This window comes from Gorilla gorilla, chromosome 12 (genome assembly GCF_029281585.2).
Source record: "Gorilla gorilla gorilla isolate KB3781 chromosome 12, NHGRI_mGorGor1-v2.1_pri, whole genome shotgun sequence".
Taxonomy (NCBI): Eukaryota; Metazoa; Chordata; class Mammalia; order Primates; family Hominidae; genus Gorilla; species Gorilla gorilla.
In genome coordinates, this window is record NC_073236.2 from 60,386,640 (window position 1) to 60,399,769 (window position 13,130).

Below are 13,130 nucleotides of genomic sequence, written 5' to 3' on the forward strand. Positions count from 1 at the left end.
CCACCTCCCCACCTCTGAAGCCACATCTAATTGCAGTCATCCAGGTGTTGCAGGTCTCTAAAATCCTGCTTTTTCTGTAGTTGCTTGTTTAATTGAAGAAAAGGAAAAATAAAATCTCTGATGGAAGGGTAATCAAAGCTTGAAATATGCATTTGGACTGCTTAGAGTAACTGAATTCACAGACTAATTACTGGCTTATCATACGTTCTGTGCTGTGTGATTCAGGATTGGGAGGGGCTGCCACATATGATTGTATCTCTTTAGGGCCCAGTTGGCTTGACAGACTAATGTTTGCCAAATTCATAAAATCTTCCATTTTCATAAAATGGAAGAGGCATGGGCACAGACGGAGAGTAATGCTGCTGCCTTCAGGGTTATAATGGTGAAACCTCTCGTCCCTGAACAACCTGGGTCTTGTTCATTCTTAGTCATGGAAAAAAAAAAAAGAAAGAAAAGAACAGAAAATTTTCAACCCTACTGCAATTTTATTCCCTGTGATACCTTTTTCTCTAAACAAGACTCTGAGGCACAAGTGCCTGGGAGGCTCTTTATGATACTTTCACTATGTATCATTTTGCAAGAAAATTTCCGTCCAGTTTTGAGATTATAAAAAGTTGTTTTGTGATGTCCCTCTGGACAGAAGAAAGTGGTACAATAAATTGCAGCAGCACGTCCTTATAAACAACATTAACAGAACTGTCTTGACTGTGGACACAAGAGACTATGGGGGTTCTGCGGACCTGTAAAACTGGATATTTTGAAGACTATTTTACATAACATCGTGTACATTATGAGATTGAATTTGTCTATATTTACTTCTTCCTCTCTCAGATCTTTCTTCCACCCTCTCTTCCTTTTCTCATTTCTAGAAAGATAACAAGGGCAAAAGGCAAAATTATTAAAAAATTTTTTTGAATACGAATCTGGGATATTTCTTCCTTCCCAGAAATACTAACATAATCACTGTCTCTCCACCAAAAAGCTTTAGGATTTTTAGGATTTGTATTTGTGTGACTCATTCATACTACTTCAAGGGGTTTAGCTCAAGTAAATTGTTGGACAAGTGTGAAAATGTTTGTAGAAGCATCTTAACCACAATCGTATTATTCAATTCAGTTCAACAGATATGTTAGAGAACCCCCTATGAGTTAGTAACTAGCTAGCTACTGAAGATTTTAAAAAGTGAGCTAAGTAGACATAAGTGTATACAGGTGAGAAAGGGAAAGGTATGCAGTATGATAAGTGCTATGATAAAGGCCCTATGGGGGGGTTGAAGGATGGCCACATAACACAGACCAAGGAGTGAGTGGGCAGCAAAGGCTTCTTGGAGATTTCTACATGTATTTCAGCTCAAAAAACAAACAAATGATTGTATATTTTTATAATGGAATATTATACGTTCATAATGCGTGTCATTATTTACTTATTCTAATGAGAAAATGTTCATCATATATTGTTTAGTGAAAACCAGACCGGCCAACCTAAGTTACGTGCAGTAGGATCTATGATTTTGTAATACGGAATATATTCATGTGCAGTTACAGGTATATATAGAAAATTTCTGAGGTTAACCATTCTTGGTAGTGATTTCTCCCTTTATCCCTATCTATTTAAATATATCTAAAATTAATGTATATGATTTCAGTAATTAAAAACAAAGAAAGGAATGCTTACAAAGTGAGGCAATTGGCATAGGAAAACAAGCGGTACTGAGGCTGGGAAGGTGAGAGATGTGCTATCTAGTCCACCTGAGCAATCCTGCTGCCTTAGGCAAGGATGCTTTATCAGACCTCCCCATGACCCAAAGAAGTATCCTTCAGGTCAGTGCCACTCTCAGAGTTTTGATTGAGACAAGAAGCATTGTAACTAAATCATTTATACTTAATACCAAGAAAAAAGGGTCCTGATAGAGAATATGAGCGAATGAGCTACCAAAAGGATTTTTTTTCCATTATAAATGGTTATTTGGGCATTCTGCTTTATGTAAGCACCTCATGTAAATGCATTTCTGAGAACCCAAGCACCTCTAAGTAAAAGTTCAGCTTTTGGACATTCAATACTCAGGAGCAAATATTATTTAGAATGGAAACTCTCAAACTACATATTTAGAGTGACATGTAACATCTCCTAGACAAATGACATTTGAAGGATAATTTGGTATTTTCCATATTGTTAGGTACTGTGAACAAGACCACAGGAAACTATGTCTTTGGATGCATGTAATAGTGGCTATCCACATGACAATAGGCCCCACAATTTTTTAACTATATATCCCTATTAAAAAACAAATAAACAAAACTAGAGCATACCCTACAATACATGTATATTTATTTACACAATATTTACATATATTACGTCTGAAGCTCTTGTTGCTACTTAGGGGACTCTGTTTTAGAGAATAATACCCACATTTGATCTTTTCTCTCCTCAATTCCTAGAGACACCATTGCCCATGTCAAAGACATGTACATTTGGTTTTGATTATTGTTCCCAAATAAAGTACAAAATGGGAACTTTTTATGTCTATTTTGGTAAAATTATACCTTATACTTAAGCATGTATACAATAGCCATCATAGTGTGTAGGAATAGAAAGACCATGATGAAAAAAATTGCCAATACTTGTGGTCAATACTGTGTCCTACATATACCATTTGACTTAATTGATTAGGATGATTAGAACACTGCTTCATGTTGAGATGCCACATGCATGTCAAGAATGATGAAAAACATTAGATCTTACTGTATGTGCAAGGTAAAAAGTTAGCCTGCCACAGTTTAAAGCTGGCAGAGTCAAGAAACTCCTAGGTCAGAGACTAAGGACTGTATTACTCATGGCAGAACAAGCAGCAGGTGCTTCATGTTTGCATCAGATAAGAAAGGGAAAGGGATGCAGTATGATAAGTGCTATAATAAAGGCCCTTCAGGTGCTATCGCGGACAATAGAGAAAAGCCTGGCTAGATGCTATGCATGCAATGAGTATGCACCAAAGAAGCCTGAGCTTAGAAAACCCAACTCTTTTGTAATGGAATGAAAGCAAACATGCCCTTTTCCCCAGAGGGAAATATTACCACTATTATTCTGGAAAGGAAACAAACAAATATGCCCTCTGCTTTGGAGAGAGATACTGTCTTCCAAAACTGCCTGTATAAAACCATCCTTAGAAAAGATAGGCTAGAACAAAATGGCAGTTAGTGACTTGCTTGCAAGATCTGCAGAAACTCAAAGACCTATGGTGAATTGTCTGTCTACAATTATGGGCTAAGCAGCTTTGTACAAATAAAAAATTATTTTGGCTTTCTGGTGTACTTCAGTGCATATCATTTGGGGATTTAGTCAAGGACCTTGTACAGCATAGTATGGATTGTTCAGCATAGTGTCTTTCTAGGTTAGGAGACACAACTTTATGCCTTTTCCTTATTGTTGGGATGGGGTTATATCCTTGTATGAAGATCAGCTTATCATCACTACTGGCCCTGATACGTTATATTAACATAGTGATTAAAGATACCATCTCACACCAGTTAGAATGGCAATCATTAAAAAGTCAGGAAACAACAGGTGCTGGAGAGGATGTGGAGAAATAGGAACACTTTTAAACTGCTGGTGGGACTGTAAACTAGTTCAACAATTGTGGAAGTCAGTGTGGCGATTCCTCAGGGATCTAGAACTAGAAATACCATTTGACCCAGCCATCCCATTACTGGGTATATACCCAAAGGACTATAAAACATGCTGCTATAAAGACACATGCTCATGTATGATTATTGCAGCACTATTCACAATAGCAAAGACTTGGAACCAAGCCAAATGTCCAACAATGATAGACTGGATTAAGAAAATGTGGCATATATACACCATGGAATACTATGTAGCCATAAAAAATGATGAGTTCATGTACTTTGTAGGGACATGAATGAAGCTGGAAACCGTCATTCTCAGCAAACTATCGCAAGGACAAAAAAACCAAACACCGCATGTTCTCACTCATAGGTGGGAACTGAACAATGAGAACACATGGACACAGGAAGGGGAACATCACACACCGGGGCCTGTTGTGGTGTGGGGGGAGGGGGGAGGGATAGCATTAGGAGATATACCTAATGTTAAATGAGGAGTTAATGGGTGCAGCACACCAACATGGCACATGTATACATATGTAACAAACCTGCACATTGTGCACATGTACCCTAAAACTTAAAGTATAATTAAAAAAATTAGAAAAATTTCAAAAAAACAAAAACAAAAACAAAAAACAACCAACAAAGGGCTATTTTGGCTATACTCAACATAGATAAACTCAATTATTCAGTAATACAGGTAGGAGGTTTTTAAGCAAAATCACACAGGATCAGAAACCACATGGGGCTTAGAACGGGAAATCAGTTGGAACACAAGCAGTTTGGGGACAGCCCACCCTTGCTGTTTCCTACACATTTCTGCAAGCACTCTCTCTTTGTAATGCTCTTTTTCCCTTGGCCTCCCCATCCCTCTCTGGGTGTCTGCTGCACCTTAACTCTGGCTGCCTTCCCCATCCTCTACTCTTCATCCTTATTTCATCTTACTTCTAACCTCATCTACCATCTTCTGCTTAACTCAAGCATCCTTCTACATGCAGCTTGCTCCTGAACCAAAAGAGCCTATCCCTTATGACTTCTCCTCTCTGGGCATGCTTTCATTTTCGGTTCCTGATGCTAATTGTTTGATTCCTGTGGTTTCTCTTCGTAGGATGCAGATTGGCTCAGCTCATCTCTTCATACAAGTCTTTGTTATGAGTTACAGGCCAGACTCGTTTTAAGCATTTCTTGATTATGTTTGTTCCAAGGATGCCCTTTTACAAATGAATGAATGTATGAGTTTAGGTAAAATGGCCTGTAGTTCAGCCTCTTTGAAAGAAATCGTAGGCTTTGCACCGGCATGTTTGAAGTGGCTCATATATTTTTATTAATCTAATTTTAAAAAATTAGAAACAGAAGCTCAAAGGATTTAACTGACATACTCGAAAGCACCAAGAAAATATTTTCTTAGTGTCACTGTAGTACCTTAAACATCTTTCTTTAATATCATTCATTTTTCCCTAGTATAGAGTATTTTTAACAGACCTATTTTCTTCATTAGTCTATAACATTTTTGAAGGTCTCAGTATTTCTTATATTCTTAGCCCTGAGAATTCCCAGGCCTAGAGTCGACACTGTATAAATGTCACATGAATGAATGAATGCTTTATTGAATCAATTAATGCATGATCTTTGAGGACTCTTTCTTCTAAATTACATGGCAGAGGAAAGAAGGAAGGATGGCGAAAAGCTCTTATACTCATTAATGAACAACTACTACATGCCAGGCACGGTCAGAAATATTTTCACTTATTTACTGCAATTCTTACAAAAAGCTTACAAGGTAGTTGTTGCAGGCTAACTTGGTCAACAAGATGAAACACGCTATCAGATCTCAGAATGCAAGTAAAAATCAGAATCAGAATTTGAATCTAGGTATGTCTGACTGTAAAGCGTATGATTTTTTAAAAAATTAAACTGTGTTAGTATCCACAGCTGCCCTGATTGCTGATGCAGAACAGAATGAAATAGTAAAGAGAATTCAAAATGAGACCCAGCAACAAACAATTTACGGGCTATGAAACCACAAGGAATATGCATATAGGATGTTCCAAAAATGAGAAACTCTATTATGCTGAAAATCGTCACTTCATTATAAATGTTTCCATTCTAAGCTCCATCCCTCACTCTCTGTTAATAATTCAAGCATTTAAATTTTTATTAGATTGTAAATTGGCACACAGGTCATGAGCCTGACTTCACAACTGTCATATTCAAAATTGGAATGGAATGAATCTCTTTCTGCTTCCAGTCAAGTCACCCATTTGCACTATCCAAATATGCCTAATGGGAAGGAGAGACACACTTGATGGGAGGAAAAAAATCTCATGAAGTTAACGTTTGTAGTGCAATCAAATTAAATTTCCATCGGATTTTAGTTTAAAATGGTGCTTGGCTATTTGCTGCTGATACATCATCTCCCAAATTTCCACTAAAATATCAATGAAGACACAGAAAAAAGATAAAAAATATACATCATCTACAGAAATGAAAATTTCAGAAGAGTCTATTGCTCAGAATAATAGAGAATGTTGAATAAATGTAAAACCGAAGAAGCACAATAGAAAAAAGTATATATATGTATTACTCTAATGATGCTTATTCCCAGGAAACTGAGAAACCCTTCTCCCCTGGAAGGAGATAAAGAATTTTATTTCTTCCTGCATGTCAGTCCATGAATCAGTCTTAGATTTTATAATGACAAAAGTAAGTATGAAGTCGCCCCATTATTGTATTTGTGCTTATTTTGTAGCAGCTAAAATACCAGATCCATGCCCCTTTACATGTCTTTCTATATTTCAGAGATGTTAATTTTAGAAAACAAGAGGGTTAGAGACAGGGGAAGGTATGCATTGTTGTGCACTAGACTTCCACAGAAGGTTTTACTACTTGAACAAGTAATTCCCTATTTCTGCTGCTGCTGCTGCTGCTGTTGCTGGTGATGATGATGAATAATCAGGGACTTGGCAAGTGGGAAAAATGGCAAATCCTATCATGAGCATGAAATATTCTTAATTGGAATTAGTGAAAGAGTACGAAGAATAAGCTCGAATGAGATAAGTTAAAAAGGTCTTGCCTTTAGGTTCAGCCAGATGACATTCATGGACAGTCTCATGCTGTGGCTGGGTTGCTTCTGATGTTCATTCTGGACTCCAAGGACAGGCTTCCATTGGCACTCATCCTGAGTGTTGGCTCTGAGACTTAAATCTCTGTGACTCCAGGCTGGCTGCTTAAATGCTCTGGGTCTCAATTTTCTTATCTGTAAGATGGAGATTTAACACTCATATCAACAGGTTATTGTAAGAATTAAATATGATAATGAATGTGATTAGACACCATAAAGCACATGTAAAAGCTTGTGATTGCACTGCCATCCAACACCATTTAAGGTCTGTGTAACTTACTGGGTATTTAAAAAATGCTTCCAGGGAGTTACCTTTTTTTTGTGTATGTTTACCTCCTCTCCCTCCATCCAGGCTGTGGGCTCATTTAGGGCAGAGCCTGCTTTTTATCCCTGTTTGTAGTCCCTTCTGCAGTTCTTTGCCCTGCACTGACTGAGTGCTTGAAAAATGCAAGCTGATAATGATGGCATCAATTTCAGTGCTATCATTATTCAGGCATTCTCCTGTTACAGAAAAGGGCATATTTTTCTTCTGCAGGTATGAATCACTAACTTTAATAGTATTCTGTATGTTTCAGTAAGAATAATTATCAGGGAGTATAAGGTTCTAGAGGGCAGGAATACTTTAAAAATATTTTACTTATTCATGTATGTGTTTATTTGTCTGCACATTGCATAGAGCCAATCGGAGCTAGAGTGTTAATAAATAAACCTGATATATATTGCTCTGATAATAAAGATGCAGTCTTTAGCCAGAAGGTATCATAAAGAGTCACATGTCTACATTTAGTTTTGAGCTGTGATAGCTAAAAAATAAAATGTAAGTACTCTGTAACAAAGTATTTGCTATTCTAATTCACAATGCAAACCATTATAACAATTTATTACAAAAATTTTCATATTGCTATACATTTTGCCAAGGATTATACCACCCTTTTCATTCACCTTACTATCTTTTATTAGGTTCCTATACTATGCTGCTGTCCATTTGTAAGGAGCTATATCTCCCAGTTGTATAACCTGGGGAGTTGTTTGTCTTCTGAAGAACCCATGGAATTGGAAAGGAAGTCCAGGTTTAAAAAGTTTTAGCAACTTCTCTTTTTTCCTGATAGGTCCTTCAAGATTGTATACCTTTGGTAGACCTCTGCCAATTAATGTTCAATTGCCTTATAGCCTTTGGGTATAATCAATGCCATACCATATATCCTTTCATTTGGTGCAGAATAACTGTTCTTGTTGATCTCTGGTTTTTACCGTTGAATGTCTTTGTATTCTGGGGAGGTATTGATTCAAGGGCTCTGTCCTGAAAAACAGCCCTTTGTGTTGCTTCTCCCCTGTCCCCCTTTTCTTTTCTTTTCTCTTCTTTGTCATATTCTATCACCAGTTTTGATTCTTCTCTCCTGCACAGGAATCTTTTAGTTTTCTTTCAATTTTTGCAGAAATCCTTTTCCCCCTTTCTATTAGCCACAGAAAATAAAGAAGTACATGCCTGGCTTTCAATGGTAGAACCTCGAGTAGGATATACACAGAGCACATGATTACCTTGGGAATGGAGAAGACCTGGACACGTTTCCTGCAGACTCATTTTCTGTAATTCCTGGAGCGTAGGGTTAAATACAAATGAGTAGGTAACTCTAACATGACCTGGGACTGCTTCTTTGCTGGGCAGTGACATCAAGGAGGAAAAATGATACTTTAGAAAGAGGGACTTCGTTTCTCCTGTCAGCTAGGGTGCAGTGCTACTTTCTACAGGTGTAGGCACTCAGTATATCTCCCTGCCTGCCACCAGATGCCATCAGTCAGGAAATCAGGAATGCCAGAACAATGATTCTCACTTGTGCCACTGCTGAGGCCTCACCTCAGGTTCACCCCAGAGAACCTGATGTAATTGTTCAGGCAAGGGCCCAGGTATCCATGGTTTTCAAAGCTTCCCATGGGATTCAAAAGGTGGAGAATGGCTGTTTCCGAGTTTTCAGAAGCCATCAACTCTTTCTGCTTTTCTTTCTTTTTTATTCTTTCTTCTTCCAGATCATCTTAACAGGTTATATTGGGGATTAAATGTACAGTACTTATAAGTGTCCCCAGTGGAGCAACCTCCCCATTCCCTAGCACCAGGATCACCAGGAGTCCTGGGTAGTGCTGCAGATTTCCGGGTTTCATTGAAAACTAAAGGATCAGAATCATTAGGGGTGTCATAGAGTGACCAGTTGACCTACTTTGCCCAGGACTGATAGGAAATTATTCTAGAAATTTTAGCCATAAAACTGGGATAGTTCCAGGCAATCTGGGACTGTAGTTCACTCTAGGAAGACCTAGAATTTTTAACCATGTTCCTCCTGCAAAGTAGGGTAGGGAATTCCTACCCTAACCTTTCTCAGGCCAACTCATTTTCTTGGGTGCAGAAATAAGCCTTTAGCAGTGACGGAGTTTCTTTTGTCTGCCAGAGAAGGAGCCTGGTTCATCTCTTGGTTCTACATGTTGTGAGAATGAGTCTCTTGCTGTTGGGTCCTGTCTTCTGTTTCCCACTCCGACTTTCCATATGTCGGTTCCACATCGTGAGTCTTTTCCCTCTGTCTGCTGCTGCTGATAGCTTCAGTTGCCTCCTCACACCCTCCCACTCAAGCTGTGTCCCTGCGGTGCATTTGCCTGCTTGTCTCCATCTGTTTCCCACTTTCTCCTGTCTGGAGAAGCCTCATGATATATGGCTTCTGAGAGAAGTGCTCCTTCCATCGCATCTTTTATGCCAGAGCCACCACTTAAAACACCCCGTGGGCCTTTCACCAGTATTGTCTAATAAAAGTCCCAAGAGAAGGCACCAGACCCCTCCCCTCTTCCCCAGGCTTGCCAGAACCATGCTAGAAGTTATTCGGCTTCCAGGCCTCCTAAGGGGAGTGTGGATTTTCCAAGCAGGCAGAGTGGCAGAGAAACTTCTCTGAGTGGCAAGGGCAGGACACAGAAAAGCTGATCAGCTCAGTGCATGACCTGGGTCCCGCTGAGCCCTAAATGAGCCATTCATCCAGTGTGACATCTGGAGCAATGGAGTTGAGGCACTCAGGGAAGTGCTTCTTTATTTAGGGAAGAGATGAAGCTGTGATTGCTGCCTTCCCACCAGTCACTCAAAAGGGTGGAGAAAAAGGCGAGGACTGCATCTGGACTCTGTAAATTATAAAACCATGACTCTATTTTTGAAGATTTCAGAAAGAGACTATAACCTGGAGGTATGAGAGCTCAGCAAAACTCTAAAATGAAGCACAGTGTTTTGTTGGTTTGTGCATACATGCATTTCCCTAAGCCTGTAATTTTAATTATATTCTCAGTGGGTTCTATGCCTCAGAAAAAAAAAAAAAGATCATTGCTTTAAAAAATAATACAGGGAGTTCAGGAGTCCTGAGTGCAAAGATAGGTTCATTTTATTTTTATTTCCTTTTCTTCATAGCCCACATGCCCTAGCATAGAGCTAGAGGCAGAGAAAGCACTCAGAAAGTATTTTTCCAATGATTTTCTATTACTAACATCCAGACTCTAAAGAAACTGAAGAAGGGCAACATGCAAATATTCACTCAGGAGTTCTGGCTGGGATTTCCAAAGCTTTAGGTTTGTTCCTAGTTCTATCATTCATCCACTCTGTGGTTTGGGGCAGGAAACTTCACTTCTTTGGGCTTCAAGTTTCTTCTCTGCCTTTGTGTTACATAATTTCTGAGTGATCTTTCAATTTTGAAAGTTGAGTAATCTGTCCTTGCTCAGTGCAGGGTTAGAATTATTCTAATATTATGGCAAACAAAACCAGAGAGCCTAATCCTTTCTCTCTGTGTAGAGAATGTGGACTTTCACAGGGATTATGAGAGGGAGTATCAGATTATCTTTGTATGCTCTGATACTGAGGTCAAAATCCTGTCCTCTGTTTAACATTCTATAAGGCATTGGCCCAGTTGTAGCTTCATAAAGTTGAGCACCTCCTCTTCGCCAGAATTAGATTGACAGTAGTAAAATATCTGGATCTTTTTCTCAAGTATCTTACAACCTTGTAGATAATATGCAAACACATAAAACAGGGAGAAGACAATTAATTGTGAAATTACACGCTAGCAATTATAACTGTAATAACCCTGAGGACTGGAGTGATCCCAGAGGTGTTCGGGGGAGGTGGGAGTTAAGCTGTGTCTTGAACGTTGGACAGAATTTAAATAAGTTGTAAAGGGAAGATACTCCCAGTGGAGGTAAATGGGAGCAATATGGGCAAAGGGTGGAGGCAGGTGTAAGGAGTGTTAGGAGGAAAGTAGATCAGTGTTATCTGATGAAAGTAGAAGTTGCTCTTCAAGGAGTGTGCGATATTTATGTTGGGTGAGCCTTGAAGGCTTGAAAGGAAATTTAGGGCATTGATACCTACCTGGGGGAGCTTCTGTAGGTTGCTGAGCAGGTGCCTGTCACAGGGGAGCCACGCTGGAAGAGCAGTCATGTCCACAATGGGCTGGAGACAGGTGTGCCGCTACAGTTGTGTGCATGTGCCTTCATAAAGGCCAAGACGATATTGGAAGCAGCAGGAACAGACAATCTCCTGGCGAGTCACAAACTCAGACACTGGGATCGCAGCAGCAGCAGCTGGCAGTGCTCGGGGGCTGCGGGGGAAGCTCAGTGTGCATGTTCTTGAGGAACATAAAGAGCCCACACTGTTCTCTGCTGACATCTGAAGTTTGGGGCTGGAATTGTTGTTCTCCCCAGGAAATGCTGAATCTAAAAATGGCTCTTGTTTTTATCCATCTATGAGTGGAAGGCTACTGACTAGAGGAGTGGATGACTGAGGGCCTCTCACGTTGTACCTTCTCCACTCCCTTATTGCCAACAGCTCCCAGTGGTGGTGCCCTGGTGTGCAGGGGAGAATTCTGTGGCTGTGTGAGAGGTTGGTCAGGGTGAATTAGCACCAGTCTCTGGGCTCAAACTTTAATAGTTAGTGTTAAAGATCACCTCCCCCAGCTAAGGTTAAGCAGGACTCTGGCAGGAGAAAGATTTTCTTCTTCAAGCGGCGGCATCATCCAGGCCTTTTAGGGAAAACAACAATAACAACGACAACAACAACAAAACCTAGTTTTGCTCTTAGACCAATAAAGCTTTATTTAAACAAAGTGATAAAGTGTGATACCCAGTGACACAAGTGACTGGATAAAAAGCTTGAATTTCATTGTTAATGAAGTGTTTCTCTAAGTTGCCTATACATATCACCTTGAGTGACCCAGTAGGATGCTCCATTTCAGGGTAAAGGGAAGGGTGTAGCGTTTAATTCCTGGCAGCGCTGTGTGTGTGCCACCTCCCTGTCTAATAAGCCTGTCATGTGTCTCATGGAGGAAATGTCAAAGATGTCTTTCCATTTCCAGGTTCAGAGAGCCCATGGTGGTTCCGGGGAAGCATCAGTGTTGTCTACAAGAATATGGAGCCCACTCCAAATGAAATAATCAGATAACATTGAAAAAGAGGAAATCCGCACAACGTCCAGCTATGGAGTAGCTACGTGGTGAAATGCCGGGAAGATGTCCAGGACAGGATGGGGTGACACTGTGGGAAGGCTTTATTGCAGAAGGGAATTCTAAGAAGTGTGGGAGAACCATGAAATTTAGCCCAGAAGAGTAAGAAACATTGTGCCAGGATTGGAAAGGAACAGCTCTGAGAAGGAAACAAGAATAGGAGAAAAACGCCAGTGCAGATAGATGGAGGTGCTAGTTGCTCTAGGCCAAGACCATAGAAAGATTTGTCAAAAGGAGTCTTACATTAAATATAGAAAGTCTGCTTCTGAGATTTGTGTTAATTCTTTCTCTTGATTTGAAACTGAGGTAAGTGCATGATGAAGAGTACTGACTTTTTCAGTCTTCTATGTCCACAGGTAGGTAGTTTGTGGACAAAATTTTATCTATCCTAATGAAATCATAAAATGATAACCATTGTCATCTTTTATTGAGCTTATACCCGCTGTCAGGTACTGAGCTAAACGATTTACATGGAGTATTGCATTTCATCTTTACCACAACTCTGTAAGGTAGGTAGTACTATTTTCTCTAGTATATAAAGAAATGAAGATACAGAACATTCCTTATCTATAGACTGCAGATTATAATAATGGTACCTCTCTCACCAGAGTAATTGAGATAATCCATGTAAATTGCTTAGCCCTGGATCTGGCCCTTAGAAACTGCCTAATATCAGTTACTCATTTTCACTAATGCCTCATAGCCCATAATTTCTAATTGCCAGAGTAAATGCCAACCTGGTGTCTCCATCTCTAAAGCCCATCTCTTGCCTGGATGAAAGCAGTCATCTAAGAGTTCTTGATGCGCCCTTTTCTCCCCTCTAGTTGGTTCTCAACTCAGCAGTTAAGAAAGTCAGACCACAAACTCTTCTGCTGC

General features: G+C 39.7%; 1 long non-coding RNA gene across 2 annotated transcripts in view; it reads right to left on the reverse strand.

Annotated features, from left to right (window-relative positions):
* Positions 1-6,699: 6,699 nt before the first annotated feature.
* The window catches only part of LOC129531843 (uncharacterized), a 190,007-nt gene continuing 183,576 nt past the window's right edge, over positions 6,700-13,130 (reverse strand). For both annotated transcript variants that reach the window (XR_010129936.1, XR_008677278.2), the window contains 2 exons: positions 11,126-11,774; positions 6,700-6,876 (listed from right to left, as the gene is read on the reverse strand). This is a non-coding gene — a long non-coding RNA (uncharacterized lncRNA). The remainder of the gene's footprint in view (positions 6,877-11,125; positions 11,775-13,130) is intronic.